The following is a 23,571-nucleotide window of genomic DNA, read 5'->3' as shown; positions in this document are numbered from 1 at the left end:
ATAGAAGAGAGGAATTAGTTAGGAAGTTTTGAAAAAGGTAGAAGAGAAAACAAGTAACTAATTAAGAAAGTTTTGAAAATAAGATAAGATAGGAGAATTCAAAAAGATTTTATTTTTTTTTAAAATTTAAAATTGGAAAAGAAATGTCAACAAGATAAGATAAGAATTGAAAAGATTTGAAAAAGATTTGATTTTGAATTTTAAAATTGAAACAAGATAAGATAAAGAATTGAAAATCAAATTCGGAAAAGATTGTAAAGATTTTAAAAAGATTTAAAATTAAAATTTGAATGAAGATAGGATAGGATAGATTTAAATTGAAAAGATACGATAAGATTCGAAAAGATTTTAAAAGATAGGATTTAAAAATTTTAATTTTAATTTTTCTAACAAGAAAATACCAAACTTAAAAATTTTTAGATCAAAAGACACTAATTTTCGAAAATTAAGAGGACTAACACCAAAAGACACCAAAATTAAAATTTTTAAGATCAAAACAAGAAAAGAAACAAGAACAACTTGAATACCAAGAAGAACACTAAGAGTAATTAGAAAATTTAAATAAAAGAAAGAACACATAAAGGACACCAAACTTAAGAACTGACACTTGATTCAAACAAAAGATAAAGATTAATAGAGAAAAGAAAAGATTTTTGAAAAATATAGTTGGGCGGATAGAAAATATAGTTGTCACGAGAAAACGCATAAAATAGATAAATAAATAAAACGTTACTAGATAGGTGTGAATTCAATGGTATGAGAACGGTTGAGGCTTCGAAGATGCTTCTTCCTTTTGGATCAACTTTTTTCACCATCTACTCCAACTTCTGATTGATTCTCTCCATGGTAGGCTATAAATGATTAACGTCGGGACAGCGGTCATTAATCTCCTCTACTTCCGATCAAACGCCTGGTCAGCGGTCATCCAATCTGAACGGCGTGAAGCACTAGCAGCCCATTCCCTTGGTGATCCTACTCAAAACACTACAGACAAGGTCGGATCTTCTAGATCAGAGAATGTTACTCCTTGGGTACTAGCCTATACCACAAAGGCCCTAATCACCCCGCACCTCAGCTGAACTGATGTCTCAAGAAGTTCCCAACGAACTTGTGGATTAGTCGTCTAAGGGATGTATAATCAAGCTTGTGGTTCAGTACTATCCCGTCAAGAACTTGCAAGAACCCATGTGAAATATGGATGACGGTCAAGTTACACTCCCAATTCATTAGGATGAAGAACAAAGATACATCTTAGAATAGAATCAAGCAGAGATTAAAATAGAACAATGATATTATTAATTCATGAGAATCAGCAGAGCTCCTAACCTTAACCTTAGAAGGTTAGTGGCTCAAATTGTAAAAAAGTGACATAAAACATGTTGAGTGTGCAAGATCTCCTAACAAGGATGAACTCTTGCCTATATATACTAATCTAATAACTAAGAATTACAGAAATAAGATAAACTTGTCTTGTAGTACGAAAATCGACTTTCCGGACCCACTTGGTGTGTGTTTGGGCTGACATTGAGGGAAGCCACGAGCTAATGCTCTCTTTTGGGCATCCAACACCAGCTTTGGACTCCTGAATGGGTGTTGGACGCCAGCTATTCCCCTTTGGGCGTTGGACGCCAGGAATGGAGCTGGTGGCTGGCTTTGAATGCCAGTTTTGGGCCTTCATTTCCGAAGCAAAGTATAAACTATTATATATTTCTGGAAAGCCCTGGATGTTGACTTTCCATAGCCATTGAGAGCACACCATTTGGACTTCTGTAGCTCTAGAAATGCTCTTTCGAGTGCATGGAGGTCAGATCCTGACAGCATCTGTAGTCCTTTCTTTGTGTCTGAATCAGACTTTGCCAAAACTCCTTAATTTCAGTCAGAAAATACCTGAAATCACCATAAAACACACAAACTTAATGTAGAATCCAAAAATATGAATTTTTCACTAAAACCTATAAAAATATAATAAAACTTAAACAAAACATAACGAAAACCATATGAAAATGATGCCAAAAAGCATATAAAATATCCGCTCATCAGGCATAACTCAAGAGGAGTAAAGCCTCCCTCTTGGGAAGACCAATAGTCAAGTCCAATTGTGGTTGTGAACGTAGTGGTTCAGTGAAACTCCTGACCAAAGTCGAAGTCAGCAGTAAGGAAAGATATAAAGGTTCTTTCAGTATCAACAATGGGAGCTCAATCTACAAGAGAAATCCTCGATATCATTTTCATCTCGCTAGATCTTCAACATGGTAATCCAGAAGATGACCCTCCAATGGTCATTACAGGCAAGGTGGGTACCGTGTTAGTCAAATGCATCTTGATCGATATTAGGGAAGATTCAAATATCATGTTCTAGAACTCTTTCGACGCAGTAGGCCAAAAAGACAGTACCTATAGGACCACTAGCTCGGAGTGGTCAGTTTGGGAGATAATTACATTGAAATCGATGGGGACATCACCCTACCATGATAGAGTTTTTGGAACTGAAAGATTCTACTACAAACAACATCATCCTAGGGCAAAAAACTATCAATGCAAGTTTGTAACGGGGCGATTAGGGCCTTTGCGGTATAGGCTAGAATCGTGAAGCAGCATTCTCTGATCTAGAAGATCCGACCTTATCTATGGCATTTTGAGTAGGATCACCAAGGGAATGGACTGCTAGAGCTTCACCCCCGTTCAGATTGGATGAATACTAACCTGGCGTTTGATCTGAAGCAGAGGAGATTAATGACCACTAACTTGGCATTAATCACTTAGAGCCTGCCATGGAATGAACATCAGAAGTTGAAGTCAACAGTGAGAAAAGTTGATCCAGAAGGAGGAAGCATCTCCGAAGCCTCAACCGATCTCTTGTCACTGGTTTCACACCTATCCAGTAATACTTTATTTATTCTGTTTTTATGCATTTTTCCACAACAACTATATTTTCTATCCGCCTGACTAAGATCTACAAGATAGCCATTGCTTGTTCAATCTGACAATCTCCATAGGATCGACCCCACTCACCTGAAGTATTACTTGGATGACCCGGTGCACTTGCCGGTATATCTGTACGAATATTGCGGAGTCAATTTGGGGCACCAAGTTTTTGGCACCGTTGCCGGGGATTGTTCAAGTTTGACAAACTACCGGACTATCTTGTTGCTTAGATTAGGTACTTTAAGGTTTAATTTTACTCTTTTAATCGTGTCTTTTGTTTTCTTTTTCAAAAACTTTTTCAAAATCCAACTTTTCTTTGTCTTTTGTTTGAGTCTAGTGTCAATTTTTAAGTTTGGTGTCCCTTGTGTGTTCTTTATTTTCTGTGAATTTTCGAATTATTCTTGAGTGTTCTTCTTGGTATTCAAGTTGTTCTTATTTCTTTGTCTTAAAATTTTTAAGTTTGGTATCTTTTGGCTGTTCTTCTTTCTAATTTTCAAAAAACTAGTGTCTTTGATCTAAAAATTTTAAGTTTGGTATCTTTTGGTTGTTTTTCTCTTTCTTCATTAATTCGAAAAATAAAAAAAATCTTTCTTTATCTTTTTTTAATTTTTGAAAATCTTGTTTCCTTTCTTATCTTGATTTAATTTTTAAAATCTCAAATCTTTTAAATCTTTTCAAATTTGATTTTCAAATCTTTTTAATTTAAATTCTATCTTTTGAAAAGAAGTTAAGAGAGATCACCTTCTTTTCATATCTTCATCTTATCTTTCTCTTTTAATTTTGAAACTTACCTAACTTACTTTTTCTTAAAAATCAAAACCTTTTTAATTTCAAATCTTTCTTTCTTCTTTTTTTTTTTGAAAATCACCTTTTATTTTTCAAATCTTTTTAGTTAATTTGCTTTTAATTCCCTTCTTGTTTTTAGATTTCAATAAATAAATAAAATAAACACAAAAACATTTTATTTTCTCTTTTTATCTCTTAAAATTTGAATTTTTCTGCCCCTTCTATTCGAATTCTTCTTCTTATTCCTCTACCCTCATTCTTCTTTCTTCTCCATATCTCACAGGGAGTTCTCTATACATCCCATTCTCTTTTTTTCTTGTTTTTCTTTTTCTTGTTTATGAGCAGGAACAGAGATAAAGAACCTATCTTTGATCCTGATCCTGAACCTGAGAGGACTCTAAGGTGGCGTTTACAACAAGTTAGACAACAACACTCCGAAGGAAACCTTACAGAACTTTTCGAACAAGAAGCTGAAAGTACAAACATGGCAGGCAATCTGAATGATGGAAGAGATGCAAGGAATGTTCTTAGTGACTTCACTGCACCCACTTCTGATTTCTATGGAAGAAGAATCTCTATAACTGCCATTAGAGCAAATAACTTTGAGCTTAAGCCTCAATTAGTCTCTCTAATGCAACAGAACTACAAATTCCATGGATTTCCACTGGAAGATCCACATCAATTCCTATCTGAATTCTTGCAAATTTGTGACATTGTTAAGACCAATGGAGTAGATTCTGAGGTCTACAGGCTTATGCTTTTTCCTTTTGCAGCTAGAGACAGAGCTAGGATATGGTTGGATTCTCAACCCAAAGAAAGCCTATATGACGTGGCAGAAATTGGTGAGTTAAGAAATTATTATAAGAGATACGTTGCAAGCATAATTCTTAACCAACCAAAAATCCGCTTATCAATTTAGAAGGGTTGTCACAAAATTAGAATTAAAATACTGGGAGTATGAATCCCAGGTCATCTCCCAACGAGTTGTAGAAAGATGTGCTATTTTACTAATTAGATGTTTTCTAAAATGGTTTGAGTTGATAAATAAAAAATTAAATCAGAAAATTTATGTTATTTAAATAAAAAAAACTTTGACCGGGAGTAGATTAGTTGGAAGGCCTATCTTTGTTGGAGTTCTCCCAAGATCAATTGATAATTGAAGGTTGTCTGCTCAGTTATCCCTTACCGGATAAAGGAAAGTTAAGCAAGTTGGAAGTCACTTTCTACTCACAAGTTCTAATCCTCTCCCTTGGGAAGGACTAGTGTCAGTGATTAGATGGTGATCCAACGCTAAACCCAATTATAATTTTACTCTTGGGCTTTCCAACTTAAGGTCCTCCTTTCAACCAACTCACAATCAAGTTATGGAACTACTCGCTCATTATGAATGTAAAATTCACGAAATAAGAAAGGGAAATAAAGAAAGACATGATAAATAATAATCAAAAGGATCAATTAAAATAAAAGTAGTTCTTGTATTAATAAATTCTAAAAATAATCCAATAATAACGCTGAAGAAATTAAGGATATGAAAGAGTAAGTGACAAGTAAGGAAACAAACTAGAATGACGAAGTCTTGACGGAGGTAATAACTCTTCTCAATATCCCAATCCAAAAAGCAATAAAATCAAATTCCTAAGAACTATGAATGTGTAGAGGGAAAACCTAGAGGAGGAGTAAAATCAGATCTAAAACTAAAATTATGCGGAATGAATGTTGTTCCTGGTCTCTGCATGTTTCCTGGCTCTAATCTGCTTTTCTGGGCCGAAAACTGGGTCAAAACAGGGCCAAAAATCGCCCCCAGCGAATTCTGCAGATTCTGCAGATCGCGCACGTCACGCAATCGCGTCATCCATGCGTTCGCGTCATCCAGCGTTTTTCCTTGCCACGCGTGCACGTTGTCCACGCATTCGCATCACTTGTGCGGTTTCCAATCCATGCGTTCGCGTCAGGCACGCGAGCGCATCACTGCAATTTCCTCTAATTCACGCGGTCGCGTGAGCCATGCGTCCGCGTCGCTTCTCGCTGGTCATCTCCTCAATTTCTTGTGTTCCTTCCATTTTTGCAAGCTTCCTTTCCAATCTCCAAGTCATTCATGCCCTATAAATCCTGAAACACTTAACACACAGATCACGGCATCGAATGAAATAATGGAGAATTAAAATACATAATTAAAAGTCTCTAGGAAGCAAGCTTTCAACCATGGAGTAATTTTGGGAAGGAATTGTAAATACATGCTAATTTAATGAATAAATAGGTAAAGATTTGATAAAACCACACAATTAAATACAATATAAACCATAAAATAATGGTTTATCAACCTCCCCACACTTAGACATAAGCATGTCCTCATGCTTAGTTGAAGGAGATAAAATAAATGAGTAGGAATATGTAAAACTCATGTTATGCAATGCAACCTATACATATGAATGCAACTATATGATTCTTGTCCACTTGGTTAAAAGTAAATAAGCTCCTTAAGACAAGCACAAATCAAATTCCACTAATTCAATTCTTATGTAGTAACAACAGATAAAAATGTAAGAAGGTAGCTAATGAAAGCAGGGAACATAGAATTTAAGCATTGAACCCTCACTGATGATGTATGTACGCTCTAATCTCTCTAGTGTATAGGGTAATCACTCTATCCTTCTCTAATCATGCTTTCTAATTTTTTTGTTCTTCACCTAACCAATCAACAACATTTAATCTACCAATACAAACATCATGAGGTCTTTTCAAGGTTGTAATGGGGCCAAGGTAAGGGTAAGGGTACATATATGGCTAAGTAAGCTTATAAATTGAATCTTTAATTAACCCAAGCTTTCACCTAACACACATATATACATTCTATATAACTTAAATTTCATACCTAGCTACCCAAAATTTTCCTTTCACATTCCTTACTCATGTATCAACTTTTATTTTAATTTTATCATATATGCATTGATCCTTGAATTTTAACTTAGCATTGGGATAATTTTGTCCCCTTATTTATTTATTGAATATTTTTGGATTTTTTTTAACATAAACACAGCTTATCAATGCACATAAAATTTTAATTTTTCTTTTATAGTTTCACATGAGTAGTTATCCAAATTCCCATTATGTTATCATGACACATTCCCTTATTATCTTTTGTTCCCACAATCTTCCCATACTCAATTAACACACAATTCTATCTCAAGCTAACCAAAGATTCAATTGGGATATATAATTATTTTTCCGCTTAAGGCTAGTGATGTGGTAAAATAAAGAACAAATGGGATTTAAAGGCTCAAAGTGGCTAACAAAGGTAATTGGAAAGGGTAGGCTTATTTGGGATAAGTGAGCTAAACAAATAATGGCCTCAATCATATGCAAGCATAGAAATATATTAAACATTGGACATATAGGATGAAACAAAATATAGATTACAATCATAGAGAAGTAAACACGCAAGAATAAAATAATTATGGTTAAATAATGTAACCATGTATTTAGGCTCGAAGTCTCACAGGTTGTGTGTTCTTTAGCTCAAAAACCATGTTCCAAATACAACTTCAAGCAAATTTAACATAAACGTTTTGATTAAAATTAGCGAAATTTTGTTCTAAAAATAGAGTCTTAGAAGAAACTTATTATCTTTTCAATCAACTAGAACATGCATGCAACTAACCTATTACTATGCAATTTATCCTATTCTACAAAAGAAAAACTAACTAAATATCCTATTTTATTGGTGTTAGAGAAGAGAAATTACCTCTGGAAGTCAGGTACTGACCGACCTCCGCACACTTAAGGCTTTGCACCTTCCTCAGTGCCATCTGTCAGGAACAAAGGTGGGTTGATAGCAATATCTCCACAATCGGGACCGTCATGGCTCCCTGTGCTGGTAAATGAAGTGGAGTCCGGGGTGTCTGGGTCTTTGTATTTTCCCATCTGTCATGGCTCCCTGTGCTTGTTAGGACAATCTCTTAGCTTTGCTTTGTGTTCCTGCCGATCCAACCTCTCAAGTATCTGATGGAGCAGTTGGTTTGTTGTAGGTGCTTGTGGTGTTGAAGGAGGAATGTCTTCAGCCGGTTCAGTAGGCTGGCTTGTAGTGGCTGTTGGAAGTCTGATATATTTCCCATTAGGGATGTACTGATCATCCGGTGGGAGCATGGCTTTGGTGTCTCTAGCTCTGTAGGAGACTCTGGCTGCTGAGACGAGATCTGAAACCAAGGCGGGAAAAGGTAAGTTGTCCGCAATTTGTACGTGTCCCATAGCATTCCGGATGTGTCTTGGTAGGTTCAGAGGCTGGTCTGTAAGGATGCACCATAGTAGAACGGCCATGTCTGCAGTGAAGGAGGACTCGTGGGTGCTCGAGAAGACGTAATGGGACATAATCTGTGCCCATACGCGAGCCTCCAAGGTAAGTGCAGAAGCCAATATTCCCTTAGGTCGGGAACGATGGTATCTGTAGATCCATCTGCTGCCAGGTAGTGCGATATCTCTAAAAACAGCTTCCCAGTCAAATTGGTACATCTGGCGCTTGAGTGTGGCCTCTTAAAATGCGTCTAGTCCTTCTGGAGTAGGGGGAAGATCTAAAGCTCGCTGAGTGGCCTCTTCTGTAATGGGAACTTGCTTCTGTCAGACATAGACAGACTACAGGGTTGGCAGGTGAAAATTAGAGTAGAACTCGACTACCCAGGAAAGATTAACCTACCGTGGCTGTCTCTGTAGGAAACTCCATTGTCTTCGTTCAATTTGCGGCTCAACAAATTCAGTAATACGGGTCGGGAGGATAAGAAGGTATTCATTGTTGTAACTCCTTTCTGCCAGGATGCGGAACATCTGCTCACAGTAGCGATTGGTAAATCGCGCAGTGTCCTTTGCTGGGAAGGCTTTCTCTTTTTCATCAACCTTGATAATCCTCTTAATTCTTTTTGTTGAGGGATTAACTGGAGTTGAAGATGGCTCTACCACTAATGCTCTCTTTGTTCCTCTTCTTGCTGGTATTTTGGGAGTAGCTTTCTCCTTGCCTTTCTTGGTGGCCATCCTAAAAGAAAAAAACAGAAAGTATGTTAAAATGTCAAGGGTTGGAGCAAGGAAGAGAACGGAAAAGGTGGTAATTAATGCAAATTAAAAGATGAAGATGTTAACACATGGTCATGACTACATGTGAAAAACATTAATGGAAATATAGCAAGTGCATATGATGACAATTAAATGCAAGGTGTTTATTGGCATACAGGCAAAGGCATGAGTAGCATAGATCAAGTATTCAATGTTCAAGTTAGATTACCAAGCCTTTCAAACTAATAACCTGTTTGTAATGATAATTATATTGAATTAATATGATATGAAAAAGGGTTTTGTGAAAATCAAGCATTTTAGAGTAGTAGGATAAAAGATATCGCAAAACAGTGCATAATGCCATACGGGCGTTTTCACAAACACATAACATGCATGGTAAATAAGCTAATGAAAATAATAAATTGAATATGCAAGCAACCCTTAAAAATTAATATATAATTGCCAAACAATTTTGCAACAATCCACAAGCATATAATAAGAAACAATGACTCAAATAAATTTCTGACACTAATTAAAAGAAAAAGAAAGAAAAAGAAAACATGGATAATGAAAGTAAAAAGAAAAAAAGAACGGAAGAAGAAAACATAAAATAAAGAAGAAGAATAGAAAAGTAAGGAGGGAAGAAGAAAAGAAAAACCTTGATAATGGTGGTGAGAGAGAGAGAAAGTAGAAAGATAGAAAGAGGGAAGAAGGAAGAAAGGGGAAGAAAGAAATAAGAAGGGAAAAAAAAAAAGTAGGATTTGGGGAAGAGAAAGATAAGATATTTTGGTAGATTAGGATAAGCTGTGCAGCGCAAGCGACGCGGACGCGTGGGGTACGCATTCACGCGGATGGCGCTTATATGAATTGACGCGGTCGCAACGGTCACACGGACGCGTGACTCGTTCAGTGCTACTGGCGTGAGGTCAGCCTCATGCTCGCACAATTCTCTGTTCGAAACTCATTGTTGCCAAATTCCAGGGTGACGCGGTCGCGTGGTGGACGCGATCGCGTGGGTGGCCAATATTGGAATACGACGCGGACGCGTGGGGCACGCATTTGCGTGGTAAGGCTTGTGCGTCTAGCGCCAGTCCAGCCCCACTCCAGCACAACTTTCGACCATGAACCCTTTCTTACGTCGATTTTTAGGTCACGTGTCCACGTGGGTGACGCGGACGCGTGGGAGGCATTATTCCCACATGACGTAGATGCGTCAGCGACGCGGTCACGTGGATCAATTTGTGCCTAAGGCACGCCTCCAGCCATGCTCCCGCGTGACTTTCTGTTTGATTTATTTTTCTTTCTTACTCACCTGCGACGCGGACGCATCGGTGACGCTGTCGCGTCGCATGCCCCCTTTTTTTTATGCAATATGCAAATGAAGATGTAAACTATAAGCACTAGTACTGAGAAGAGTTATTGAGAAAGGAAATAAAGAAATAAAAGAAAGAAACGATCATACCACGGTGGGTTGTCTCCCACCCAGCAGTTTGCTTTAACGTCCTTAAGTTGGACGCTCCACTAGCTCAGTCTTCTACTGTGGGTGGATCCTCCAAGAGGAAGATCTCTAGCTCCTTGGTTTTCGTCGCCTTCTCACCATGATATAGCTTTAAGCAATGTCCATTACCTTTGATGAATTCAGAGCTTGAAGGATGACTTAGGTGGAAAACTCCGTATGGCTCGGCCTTCTCTGCTCTATATGGACCTTCCCATCTTGATCTTAACTTGCCTGGCATGAGCCTTAGTCTTGAGTTGTAAAGGAGGAAAAAGTCCCCAGGTTGGAACTCTCTCCTCTTGATGTGCTTATCATGCACAACCTTCATCTTTTCCTTGTATAGCCTTGAGTTCTCATAAGCTTTTAAGCAAAGGCTTTCTAATTCTTGCAGTTGCAACTTCCTTTTAACTCCGGCTTTCTCAAATTCCATATTGCACTTCTTTACTGCCCAAAAGGCTTTGTGCTCTACCTCAACTGGGAGGTGACAGGCTTTTCCATAAACTAAGCGGAAGGGACTCATCCCAATGGGTGTCTTGTATGCTGTTCTGTATGCCCAGAGTGCATCTTGTAGCCTGGTGCTCCAGTCTCTTCTATTAGGTTTGACTACCTTCTGCAATATACTCTTTATCTCTCTGTTAGACACCTCAGCTTGCCCATTAGTCTGGAGATGGTAGGCTGCTGCCACTTTATGAACTATCCCATGCTTCTTTGGTAATCCTGTTAGTCTCCTGTTACAAAAATGGGTGCCTTGATCGCTCACGATTGCTCGTGGTGATCCGAAGCGACAAATAATATGGGTTCTAACAAAGGGAACAACGGTATTAGCATCATCAGTGCAGGTAGGAATTGCTTCCACCCATTTAAAAACGTAATCTACAGCTAACAATATATAAAAATAACCATTAGAATTTGAAAATGGACCCATGAAGTCAATGCCCCAAACATCAAAAATTTCACAGAAAAGCATAGTCTATTGAGGCATCTCATCCCTCTTGGATATATTACCAAACCTTTGGCATGGGGAACAAGATTTACAAAATTCAGCAGCATCTTTAAAAAGAGTAGGCCACCAGAATCCACAGTCTAAAATTTTTCTAGCTGTTCTTTGAGGGCCAAAATGTCCTCCACTCTCATATGAGTGGCAGGCCTCTAAAATGGACTGGAATTCTGATTGAGGCACACACCGTCTAATTACCAGGTCAGCACCACATCTCCATAAATATGGGTCATCCCATATATAATATTTGGACTCGCTTCTCAGCTTGTCCCTTTGATGCTTAGTAAAGTTTGGAGGAAAAGTGTGGCTAACTAGATAATTAGCTACAGGTGTATACCAAGGGACTACTTCAGATACTGCTTGTAAGTTGTCGAATGGGAAATTATCATTTATAGGAGTGGAGGTATCCGTAATGTGCTCAAGGCGAGTCAAGTGGTCTGCCACTAGATTCTGGTTACCACTCCTGTCCTTAATATCTAAATCAAATTCGTGTAGTAGCAGTATCCAACGTATAAGCCTTGGTTTGGACTCCTTTTTAGCTAATAAATACTTTAGAGCTGCGTGGTCTGAGTACACTACTACTTTAGCACCAAGTAAATAGGCTTGGAATTTATCCATAGCAAAAACAATAGCCAGAAGCTCTTTCCCAGTAGTAGTGTAATTAGACTGAGCAGTGTCTAAAGTCTTAGACGCATAGGCAATTACAAAAGGATCCTTACCTTCACGTTGAGCCAGTGCTGCTCCGACTGCATGGTTGGAAGCATTGCACATGATTTCAAATGGCTGGCTCCAGTCTGGTCCTCTCGCAATTGGAGCTTGAGTCAGGGCGGTCTTCAGCTTATCAAACGCTTGTTTGCAATCCTCACTGAACTCGAACTCAATATCTTTCTGCAGTAGTCTGGATAAGGGTAGTGCTACCTTACTAAAGTCCGTAAGGAATCTCCAGTAAAAACCTACATGGCGAAGGAACGAACGGACTTCCCTCACAGAGGAGGGGTAAAGTAAACTAGAAATAACATCCACCTTTGCTGGATCTACAGAAATGCCAGTATTAGACACAACATGTCCTAGTACAATTCCTTGTTTTACCAAAAAGTGACATTTTTCAAAATTCAATACGAGGTTTGTACTGACACATCTATCTAATACTCTAGATAAACTATCCAAGCAAAGGCTAAATAAATCACCATAAACGCTAAAATCATCCATAAAAACCTCCATACAGTTCTCAATAAGGTCAGAGAAAAGACTCATCATGTACCTTTGGAAAGTAGCTGGTGCATTGCACAAGGCAAAGGGCATTCTCTTATAAGCATAAGTTCCAAAAGGACATGTAAAAGTAGTTTTTTCCTGATCTTCAGGAGCTATATGGATTTGAAAATAGCCTGTATAACCATCTAAAAAGAAATAATGTGATTTACCTTACAAGCGATCAAGCATCTGATCAATGAATGGCAAGGGGTAATGATCCTTGCGAGTGGCTTAGTTGAGACGCCTATAGTCAATGCAAACTCTCCATGAATTCTGTACTCTAGTTTTCAGAAGCTCTCCATGCTCATTTCTTACTATTGTGATTCCAGACTTCTTGGGCACCACTGATGCGGGTAGAAATTGGCAAATTAAAAATTATTAGAATATATACATTGCAAGTACAGTTCTTAACTCACCAGAAATCCACCGCTCAATTTAGAAAGGTGTCACAGAAAATTGAAATTTAAAATACTGGGAGTATGAATCCCAGGTCGTCTCCCAACGAGTTGCAGAAACGGGTGCTATTTTATTAATCAGAGGTTTTCAAAAAGGTTTGAGTTGAGTAAGCAGGAAATTAAATTGATGAATTTGAATAATGCAAGTAAGAGCCTTGACTAGGAATTGATTAGTTGGAATCCCTATTATTGTTGGAATGCTCTCAGGATTAATTGATAATTGAAGGTTGTCCTGTTTAGTTATCCTTCACTAGGTGACGGAAAGTCAAACAAGTTGGAATTCTACGTCCGTTCACGAGTTGCAATCCACTTAGTTAAAAGGATTGGTGTTAGTGATTAGGAGGCAATCCAACCATAAACCCAATTACAATTTTTCTTTCGAGCCTTCCAACTCAAGGGTTCCTTTCAATCAATTCCCTATCAAGTTAGGGAACTACTCGCTCATTGTGAATGTAAAACTCATAACATATGAAAGAGAATTAGAGAAAGACATTGTAAATAAAAATCAAAATAATAACTTAAAAATAAAATCAATCCTTGTATTAAATAAGCCTGAAAAGTATTCCAATGGTAAAATTAAACAAAGCAAAGAACATGGAAGAGTAAGACCAAGTAAAGAAACGAACTAGAATGACGAAGTCTTGATGAGGTAATAACTCTTCTCAATATCCCAATGCCAAAAAGTAAAATAATAATCCTAAAAACTATGAATGTGTAGAGAGAAAACCTAGAGGAGGAGTAAAACTAGATCTAAAAACTAAAACTGTGTAGAATGAATGTTGTCTTTGGTTTCTGCATGTTCTCTGGCTCTAGTCTGCTGTTCCGGGCCGAAAACTGGGTCAAAATAGGGCCCGAAATCGCCCCCAACAAATCTGCAAATTATGCAGATCGCGCACGTCACGCGATCGCGTCGCTCATGCGGACGCGTCATTCGCGTTTCTGCTTTGCCACGCGGATGCGTCGTCCATGCGGCCGCGTCACTCGTGCTGTTCCATCCGCGCGGTCGCGTGAGCCATACGACCGCGTCACTTCTCACTGGTTACCTCCTCAATTTCTTGTGTTCCTTCCATTCTTGCTAGCTTCCTTTCCAATCTCCAACTCATTCATGCTCTATAAAACCTGAAACACTTAACACACAGATCACGGCATCAAATGGAATAAAGGAGAATTAAAAATACATAATTAAAAGTCTCTAGGAAGCAGTTTTCAAACATGTAATAATTTCAGGAATGAAATATAAATGCATGCTAATTTAATGAATAAGTGGGTAAGGATCATGATAAAACCACACAATTAAACACAATATAAACCATAAAATAGTGGTTTATCAACCTCCCCACACTTAAACATTTGCATGTCCTCATGCTTAATTGAAGGAGATAAAGTAAATAAGTATGAACATGCAGAAACTCATGCAATGCAATGCAATCCTATATATATATGAATGCAACTATATGATTCTTGTCCATTTGATCAAAATTAAGTAAGTTCTTCAAAACAATTATAATTCGAATTTCACTAATTCAATTCTTATAAAGTAAGAGCAGATAAAAATGCAAGAGGATAGCTCATGAAAGCAGGGAACATAGAAATTCAAGCATGGAACCCTCACTGATGGTGTATGTACACTCTAGTCTCTCTAGTGTATAGGGTAATCACTCTATCCTTCTCTAATTATGCTTTCTAATTTTTGTTCTTCTCCTAACCAATCAACAACATTTACTAGACCAATGCAAGCATCATGAGGTCTTTTCAAGATTGTAATGGGGCCAAGGTAAGGGTAAGGATTCATATATGGCTAGTAAGCTTATAAATTGAATCTTTAATTAACCTAAGCTTTAACATAACCTATATATACTCTATATAACTTAGAATTCATACCTAGCTACCCAGAGTTCCCTTTTACGTTCCATACTCATGTATCAACTTTTTATTTTAATTTTATCATATGTTCATTGATTTTTTTTTTTTGAATTCTTAATTCAGTATTGGGGTAATTTTGTTCCCTTATTTATTGATTGATTTTTTTTTTAACATAGAAACATAAAAATAAACATAGATTATCAATGCACATAGATTTTTTATTCTTATAGTTTCACATGAGTAGGTATCCAAATTCCCATTAAATTATCATGACACATTCCCTTAATAACTTTTGTTCCCACAATTTCCCATACTTAACTAGCACACACAATTCTATCTTAAGCTAACCAAAGATTCAATTTAGGATATACAATTGTTTTTCCGCTTAAGGCTAGTAATGTGGTAAAATATAGAACAAATGGAATTTAAGGGCTCAAAGTGGTTAACAAAGGTAATTGAAAAGGGTAGGCTTTATTTGGATAAGTGACTTTAAACAAATAGTAGCCTCAATCATGTGCAAGCATATAAATATAATAAATATTGGACATATAAGATAAAACAAAATATAGATTACAATCATAGAGAAGTAAACACACAAGAATAAAATAATTATGGTTAAATAATGTAACCATGCATAAAGGCTCAAATCTTCACAGGTTGTGTGTTCTTTAGCTCAAAAATCAAGTTCCAAATACAACTTCAAGCAAATTTATCATAAGAAATTTTAAAAATTAGTGAAATTTTGTTCCAAAGATAGAGTTTTAGAAGAAACTTATTGTCTTTTCAATCAAGCAGAACATGCATGCAACTAACCTATTACTATGCAATTTATCCTATTCTATAAAAGAAAGAAAATCTAACTAAATATCCTAATTTATTGGTGCTAGGGAAGAGAAATTACCTCCAGAAGTCAGGTACTGACCGACCTCCCCACACTTAAGACTTTGCACCGTCCTCGGTGCCATCTGTCAGGAACAGGGGTGGGCTGGTTGCAGTATCTCCATAGTCGAGAACATCATGGCTCCCCGTGCTGGTAAAAAAAGTGGAGTCCGGGGTGTCTGAGTCCTTGAATTTTCCCTTGAGTAGCTCCTTGAGGTGTTTGAATCAGCGCTCGTTACGGCGCTCTCTTAACTTCGCTTTCTGTTCTTGCCGATCCAACCTTTTGATTATCTGCTGGAGCAGTTCATCAGTTGTAGGTGCTTGTGGTGTTGAAGAAGGAATATCTTCAACTGGAGCAGTAGGAAGGCTTGTAGTGGTTGTTGGAAGTCTGAGGTACTTCCCATTGGGGACATACTGATCATCCCGTGGAAGCATGGCTTTGGTATCTCCAGCTCTGTAGGAAACTCCGGCTGCTGAGACAAGATCTGAGACCAAGGCGGGAAAAGGTAAGTTGTCTGTAATTTGTACGTGTCCCATGGCATTCCGAATATGTCTTGGTAGATTCAGAGGCTGGTTTGTAAGGATGCACCATAGTAGAACGGCCATGTCCGCTGTGAAGGAGGACTCATGAGTGCTCGGAAAGACGTAATGGGACATGATCTGTGCCCATACACGAGCCTCCAAGGTAAGTGCTGAAGCCAATATACCCTTAGGGCGGGTACGATGGTATCCGTAGATCCAACGGCTGCCAGGTAGTGCGATAACTCTGAGAACAGCTTCCCAGTCAAATTGGTACTGCTGGCGCTTGAGTGCGGCTTCTTAAAAGGCGTCCATTCCTTCTGGAATAGGGGGAAGATCTAAAACTTTTTGAATGGCTTCTTCTGTAATGGGGACTTGCTTCTGACGGACAAAGACAGACTGCAGGGTAGGCAGGTGGAAGTTAGAGTAGAACTCGACTACCCAAGAAAGATTGACCTGCTTTGGCTATCTCTGTAGGAAACCCCATTGTCTTCGTTCAATTTGCGACTCAACAAAAGTAGCAATATTGGGCGGGAGGATAAGAAGGTGTTCATTGTTGTAACTCCTTTCAGCTAGAATAGGGAACATATGCTCACAGTAGCGATTTGGAAATTGCGCAGTGTCCTTTGCTGGAAAGGCTTTCTCCTTTTCATCAACCTTGATGATCCTCTTAACTCTTTTTGTTGAGGGCTTGACTGCAGTTGAAGAAGGCTCTACCACTAGTGCTCTTTTAGTTCCTCTCCTTGCTGGTGGTTTGGGAGTAGCTTTCTCTTTTCCTTTCTTGGTGGCCATCCTGAAAAAGGGAAGAGAAAGTAAATTAAATTTTAAAGAGATATATAGTAATGAAGAGAACTGAAAAGGATGGTTATAAATGCACATTAAAAGGTAAATGATGTTAACACGCACTCATGAGTACATGTGAAAGATCATTAATGGAAAATAGTTAGTGCATATGATGACAAGTGAATGCAAGGTATTTATTGGCATGCTGGCAAAGGGCATGAGTAGCATAGACCAAGCATTACTTTGTAACAAACCATCACGTTTGTATTGACAATTAAATTCAATTAATATAATAATAAAGAGAATTTGTGAAAAGCAAGCATTGAATATTAGAATAACATAGAGAAGTGCATAATGCCATATGGGCTTTTTCACAAACACATAGCATGCATGGTAGATAAGGCATAGGAAGTATTAAGGTGAACATGCAAGCAATGCTTTAAAGAAAATAATATATAATTGCCAAACAATTTGCAACAATCATAAGCATATAATGAAGAATAATGACTCACATAAATTGATAACACCATGTAAAAAGGATAGAAGAAGAAAGAAAATATGAATAATGAAAAGAAAAAGAAAAGAAAAGAAAATAACATATAAAATAAGAAGAATGATTGAAAAGAAAAGAATGAAGAAGAAAATAAAACCTTGGTAATGGAGGTGAGAGAGATAGAGAGTGAAAGGTGAGATAGAAGGAAGAAGGGAGGAGGAAGAAATAAGGAGGGAAAAGAAAAATTAGGATTTGGAGAAGAAAAAGATATGATAATTGGCAAAATTAGGTTGAGCTGTGCGACGCAAGTGACGCGATCGCATGGGGCACGCGGTCGCGTGACTTGCGCTTAAGGTGATGGTGACGCGGTCGCATCGGTCACGCGGTCGCGTGACCCATGTTAGGCTTCTGGCACGAGTGCAGCCTCGCGCCTGCACAACTCTCTGTTCAAATTGATGTATTTGCCAAAATTGGGGTGACGCGATCGCATGGGGCATGCGATCGCGTGAGTGGGCTTCAGAAAAGGGATGATGCGGACGCGTCAGCGACGCGGCCACATGATAAGGATTGTGCGTCCAGCACCAATCCAGCACCACTCTCGCACAATATTTCATTGTGCACCCTTTTTACGTCGAAAATCAGGGCACGCGGCCGCGTGGGGCTGATGTGCATAATCTTGATATGCTACGATTTAGGAAATTGCACGATCGGCAAAATTCCTTCCGGCAAGTGCACCGGTTATCGTCAAGTAAAAACTCACAATAGAGTGAGGTCGAATCCCACAAGGATTGGTTGAGTGAGCAATTCGGATTAGAAGTATGTTCTAGTTGAGCGGAATCAAGATTTAGATGAGAATTGCAGAATGTAAAATTTGCAGGAATTAAAGAGCGAGAAGCTAAATTGCTGAAATTAAAAGGGATGGGGGTGATTGCATGAATTTAATTGCAGAATGTAAAGAGAAAGTGGTAAATCAGAAATGGGAATTCATTGGGTGTTAGGAGATATTGAGATCTCCGAATCAAAACAACTTTTATCCCTTCCTCAACCAATGCATTCATTAAATTTTGCTTGGCAATCTTATATGATTGGATCCCAATCCCTTGGCTCACCAATTCTCTCTAAAAACAAACAAATTCCCAATCCCTTGGTTTAAATGTTCATAAGAAGAGATGATGCTCGATCACTGATTATACCACACAGTTTCATGAACCACAATTTGGTAGGATTACATGTCACAATATCCATCCAAACCCCAATCCAATTCACTGTGAGAAAGCTTCTCTAGCATGAATCCTCCATTCCTTTCCCAAGGTTCCGAAGGATTCCAATTATGGGCAGTTTCTTTCCCAAGACAACTACCCAATGGAATTAGATCGAGAAGCTTTCTAACAAAATTCAAGAGAAAAGATTGAAGAAGAAGATAAAACTATTATTGATTCATTGAATTACAATAGAGCTCCCTAACCCAATGAAAGGGGTTTAGTGAGTCATAGCTCTGAATTCAATTACAAAACTAAAGGAAAATGATCCAAAGTTCTATGTGTGTAAAAACTTCTCCACTAACTTAAATTCTATCCTATTTATACACTTTCTAAATTGAGCTTCTGTTGTGTTTCTTGGGCTTTGAGGCCTTTCCCTGATTTCCTTTTGCTTTGGGTTTATGGTCCATAATCCTGATGAGGCTGTGATCCAATTCTGTAACATTCATTGAGCAAACTTAGTGATAAACAAGTAATGACACAAGACTCAACAAATTGAAGCTCCAGACTCATCAATTCTTCAGGCCCAATCCCATAAACCATGATATTCAATTGGGTTTCATACCATAATACGTTTAAGTTAATGTTTGTGCTCAAATGCTAACTTAAACTTCAATATATTTGGCCCAGAAATCCTTTCAAAAAGTGGCGTTTAAGTTGAAGTTTAAGTTTTAGTTTAAGGTTAAACTGAAACTTAAACGTGGAAATGGAAGAAAGCAACCCAAGAGTGTGAAATGTCGAACACGTTTAAGCTTCAGTTTAAGGTTAAACTGAAGCTTAAACGTGGAAATGAAGAAAGCAACCCTGGAGGAGCAATTGGGTCGAACACGTTTAAGCTTCAGTTTAAGGTTAAACTGAAGCTTAAACGTGGAAATGAGAAAGCAACCCTGGAGGAGAGAAATAGTCGAACACGTTTAAGCTCCAGTTTAAGGTTAAACTGGAGCTTAAACGTGGAAATGCTCCTGGTGCCTTTCTTACTTCTGGCTTTTGTTTGCCTTTTAAAGAATGGTCAAGGAACACCACCACCTTGTGAAATCTCTTGTTTTCTCTTTGTTGCCAGGAAACAATTTGATTTCTCCTTCTTCTCCTAGTTGTTGCTTCATGTTCTTTCTCAGATCCTTGTTTCCTTTCCTGCAAAGAGTGATGAAGTTGCTTGCTTCTCAAGCACTTGAGTGGTTAGCTCAACTATGTATGGGCAAGTGTCTGAGTCTTAAGTTGGTGTGTGAACACCAAACTTAGTCTCCTACTTACTCCTCTGCTCTTTGAGTCCTTGAATTCTCCTTGGAATGAAGTTGCTGCTAAGGATTTTAAGCATTCCTGTGATTGCTTAGAATGGTTGTTCCTTTCATATAATTCAAAGGTTGTTGTGTTCAGTTGATCTGTGTGGTGGAACACCAAACTTAGAGTCACACATTCCCCTTTGAATTATTGATCCACGAATTCATTGTTTGGTGTGAAACACCAAACTTAATTCTTTGCAATGCACAGAAACTACTTCACCCTTTTTATTGAAACAAATAAAAGAAACAGCAAAGGGATATTACCTCAGGTTGGGTTGCCTCCCAACAAGCGCTTCTTTAACGTCATTAGCTTGACGGTTGCCCCTTGTTAGGGTGGATTGTAGTGCTTGATGTCCTCTCCTCTCGCTATGAAAACGTCCCCATTTGATTCCTTCATGATTTCCAAATGTTCCATAGAAAGAACTTTCCTGATTGTGAACACTTGAGGGAGCTGGGAAGGAATGGTTTTGAGGCCAGGTGGGATTGGCAGATAATGACTTGATATCACTTTATCTCCCGGAGAAAAACCTTCAGTGGGAATTTTCTTGTTTCTCCACCCTCTTGGCAATTTCTTTACAATTCTTCCCTTTCTCTTGAGGATTTCTTCATTGACCCTTATGCCAGGAGGATCCTTCTGATCTGTTTCTATTGATTCTTGTGGCTTTAACTCTTGCAATTCTTGTTTGCCTTCCAAGGACTGTTTCAGAGTTTCAGCTGCTGGATTGCTTTCCTCCAAACACAGATGGCTACTATCATCCTTAGGCTTTTCAGGTTCTGGTTCAGGTTCAGATGCAGGTTTGAAAACATTGAAAATGAGCTGTTCATCATGTATTCTCAAGATTAGCTCTCCTTGTTCTACATCTATGAGCGCTCTAGCAGTGGCTAGAAATGGCCTTCCCAGAATGATAGGGTGTAGGTAGCTTTCCTCCATGTCCAAAATGACAAAGTCTGTGGGGAAGAAATAATTTCCCACTTTCACCAGCACATTTTCAACTACCCCTTCAGCTTGCTTCTGAGTTTTGTCAGCCAGTTGTATGATTACATCAGTGGATCTCACCTCATTCAGTTGTAGCCTCTTCATAAGAGTCAGAGGCATCACATTTATGCTAGCTCCTAGATCACAGAATCCTCTGTCAATTTTTGTTTCCCCTATGATGCAGGGGATATGAAAACTTCCTGGGTCTGTTTTCTTAGAGACTATGTCCTTCTTGATGAGGGCACTGCATTCTTTGTTCATTATTACAATTTGTCCTCCCTTCAAAACTCTTTTTTTGCTCAGCAAATCCTTTAAATACTTGATATGTGTAGGCATCTGCTGGAGAATCTCAAGGAAGGAAATATTGATATGGAGAGACTTAAATGTCTCTAAAAACCTTGAATAGGTTTTCCCTTTTTCACCTCCTCCTAACCTTTGAGGAAATGGTGCTTTTGGTTGGTATGTTTCCAGCATGCCTTTTTGCAGATCCTTGGCTTGCTCAGTTTCACTTTCCTGCTTAGCTTCTTCCACACCTTCCTTCAAGATTTCTGGTTCCTGTTCTGAGGGTCTGATTCCTTCTTCTTCTGAGACTTCCTTCAATATGGTGATGGCCTTGCATTCTTCCCATCTCACTCCCTTTTGTTCCCCTTTAGGATTCTTTTCTGTGTCACTAGGGAACACTGCAGTTGACTTAGGGGCCTGTTGAGATAGCTCTCCTACTTGAGACTCCATCCTCTTGAGTTTTTCACCATGGTTCCTTAAGGTAGATCTCACATCATCCCTAAAGCTTTTCAACTCACTTATGTCCTGACCCATGTTTGCAAGCATTCCTTCTATCCTGTTTAATTGATCTTGAAATTGTTGGTTCGGATTAGGTTGGGTAGGTTGATTATTTTGGCCATGATATGATGGTTGGGAGTAAGTGTTTTGTGTGGCTTGGTATGATCTTTGGTTGGAGTTTTGGTATGTGGAATTGTTGTGTTGGTTATGGTTGTAAGGTTTGTGGTTTTGTGGTTGGGTTTGTTGGTTCCTCCACCCAAAGTTTGGGTGGTTTTTCCATCCTGGGTTGTAAGTGTTGGAATGTGGATCATATGATTGCCTTTGTTGGTTTCCCACATAGTTGGCCTCTTCCCAATCACCTCCTTCAGTGCTTACTTCCTCTTGATCTTGTGTGTGTATTGCAGCCACTTGCTTTGTTTCTAATTTCCTGGTGAGCTCTGCTAGTTGCTTGGCAAACACCTTGTTTTGGGCTAAAATTGTATCAACATGGTTCAGCTCCATGACTCCCTTAGTGTTGTGTCTCTCTGAAGCATAGTAGTACTCATTCTCAGCCACTGTCTCAATCACTTCAATGGCTTCTTCCACAGTCTTTTTCCTGTTCAATGAACCTCCTGATGAATGGTCTACAGCCTTCCTTGATTCATAAGAAAGTCCATCATAGAAAATATGCAATTGCACCCAGTCATGGAACATGTCTGGTGGGCATTTCCTTGTCAAATCCTTGAATCTCTCCCATGCCTCGTAGAGAGTTTCACCATCTTGTTGTCTAAAAGTCTGAACCTCAGATCGAAGCCTATTGACCTTTTGTGGGGGGTAGAAACGTGCCAGAAACTTGCTTTCTACCTCATCCCAGGTTGTTAGGCTCCCCCTTGGGAATGATTCCAGCCACTTAGCTGCCTTGTCCCTAAGTGAAAATGGGAACAAGAGCAGTTTATAGGTATCTTCCTGGACTCCATTGGACTTCACAGTGTCGCAAATTCTCAGGAATTTTGTGAGATGTTGGTTTGGATCTTCATTAGCACTCCCACCAAATGAACAATGATCCTCCACAAGTGATATTAGCTGTGGTTTGAGTTCAAAATTATTGGCTTGAATGGGTGGTTTCTGAATGCTGCTACCACAATTCCCAGAGGTTGGGTTTATGTATGAACCAAGAACTCTCCTCTCAGGAATGGCATTGTTTCCATCAGCCCTCTCATGGTTGTGAACTTCTCTATCCATGTTGAGATCTAAAGCTTCCTCAAAATTGTCCTCAGATTCTCCTTCAGATTCCTCTTCTCTCAGTACTCTCTTCCCTCTTGCTTCCCTTCTAAGTCTATGAAGGGTCCTCTCTGGTTCGGTATATGGAGGAGTTGATGTCTCTCCTCTCCTACCTGTCATACAAGAACACAGCACAGGCACCAAACAAGTGAAATACTCTTGGTTAATGGAAGAGTATGGTTAGAGCAGTTGAGGAATTAATTCAAATAGTTAGTGGGTCAGTGAGTTAGTTGCTTGAATTTAAAGGCATAAAGAAAGAAAACAAGTAACAGAGTGCAGAAGTTAAAATTCAACAAGTAACTTGAACTAAATTATCAAAACAAAAAAAAATGCTCAATCTAGTTAACTTCCAATTTGAGAATTGTCAATCGAAAACCAATCCCCGGCAACGGCGCCATAAACTTGATGTGCATAATCTTGATATGCTACGATTTAGGAAATTGCACGATCGGCAAAATTCCTTCCGGCAAGTGCACCGGTTATCGTCAAGTAAAAACTCACAATAGAGTGAGGTCGAATCCCACAAGGATTGG

General features: G+C 38.6%; 1 non-coding gene across 1 annotated transcript; it reads left to right on the top strand.

Annotated features, from left to right (window-relative positions):
* Positions 1-22,469: 22,469 nt before the first annotated feature.
* On the top strand, positions 22,470-22,573 carry LOC148574097 (small nucleolar RNA R71). Its single transcript, XR_015905993.1, has one exon. It is a non-coding gene; the product is annotated as a small nucleolar RNA R71 (small nucleolar RNA).
* Positions 22,574-23,571: the final 998 nt, after the last annotated feature.

The sequence above is a fragment of the Arachis ipaensis genome, chromosome B2 (assembly GCF_059453495.1).
Source record: "Arachis ipaensis isolate K30076 ecotype BB chromosome B2, ASM5945349v1, whole genome shotgun sequence".
NCBI lineage: Eukaryota > Viridiplantae > Streptophyta > Magnoliopsida > Fabales > Fabaceae > Arachis > Arachis ipaensis.
This window is presented reverse-complemented; position numbering and strand designations above follow the sequence as displayed.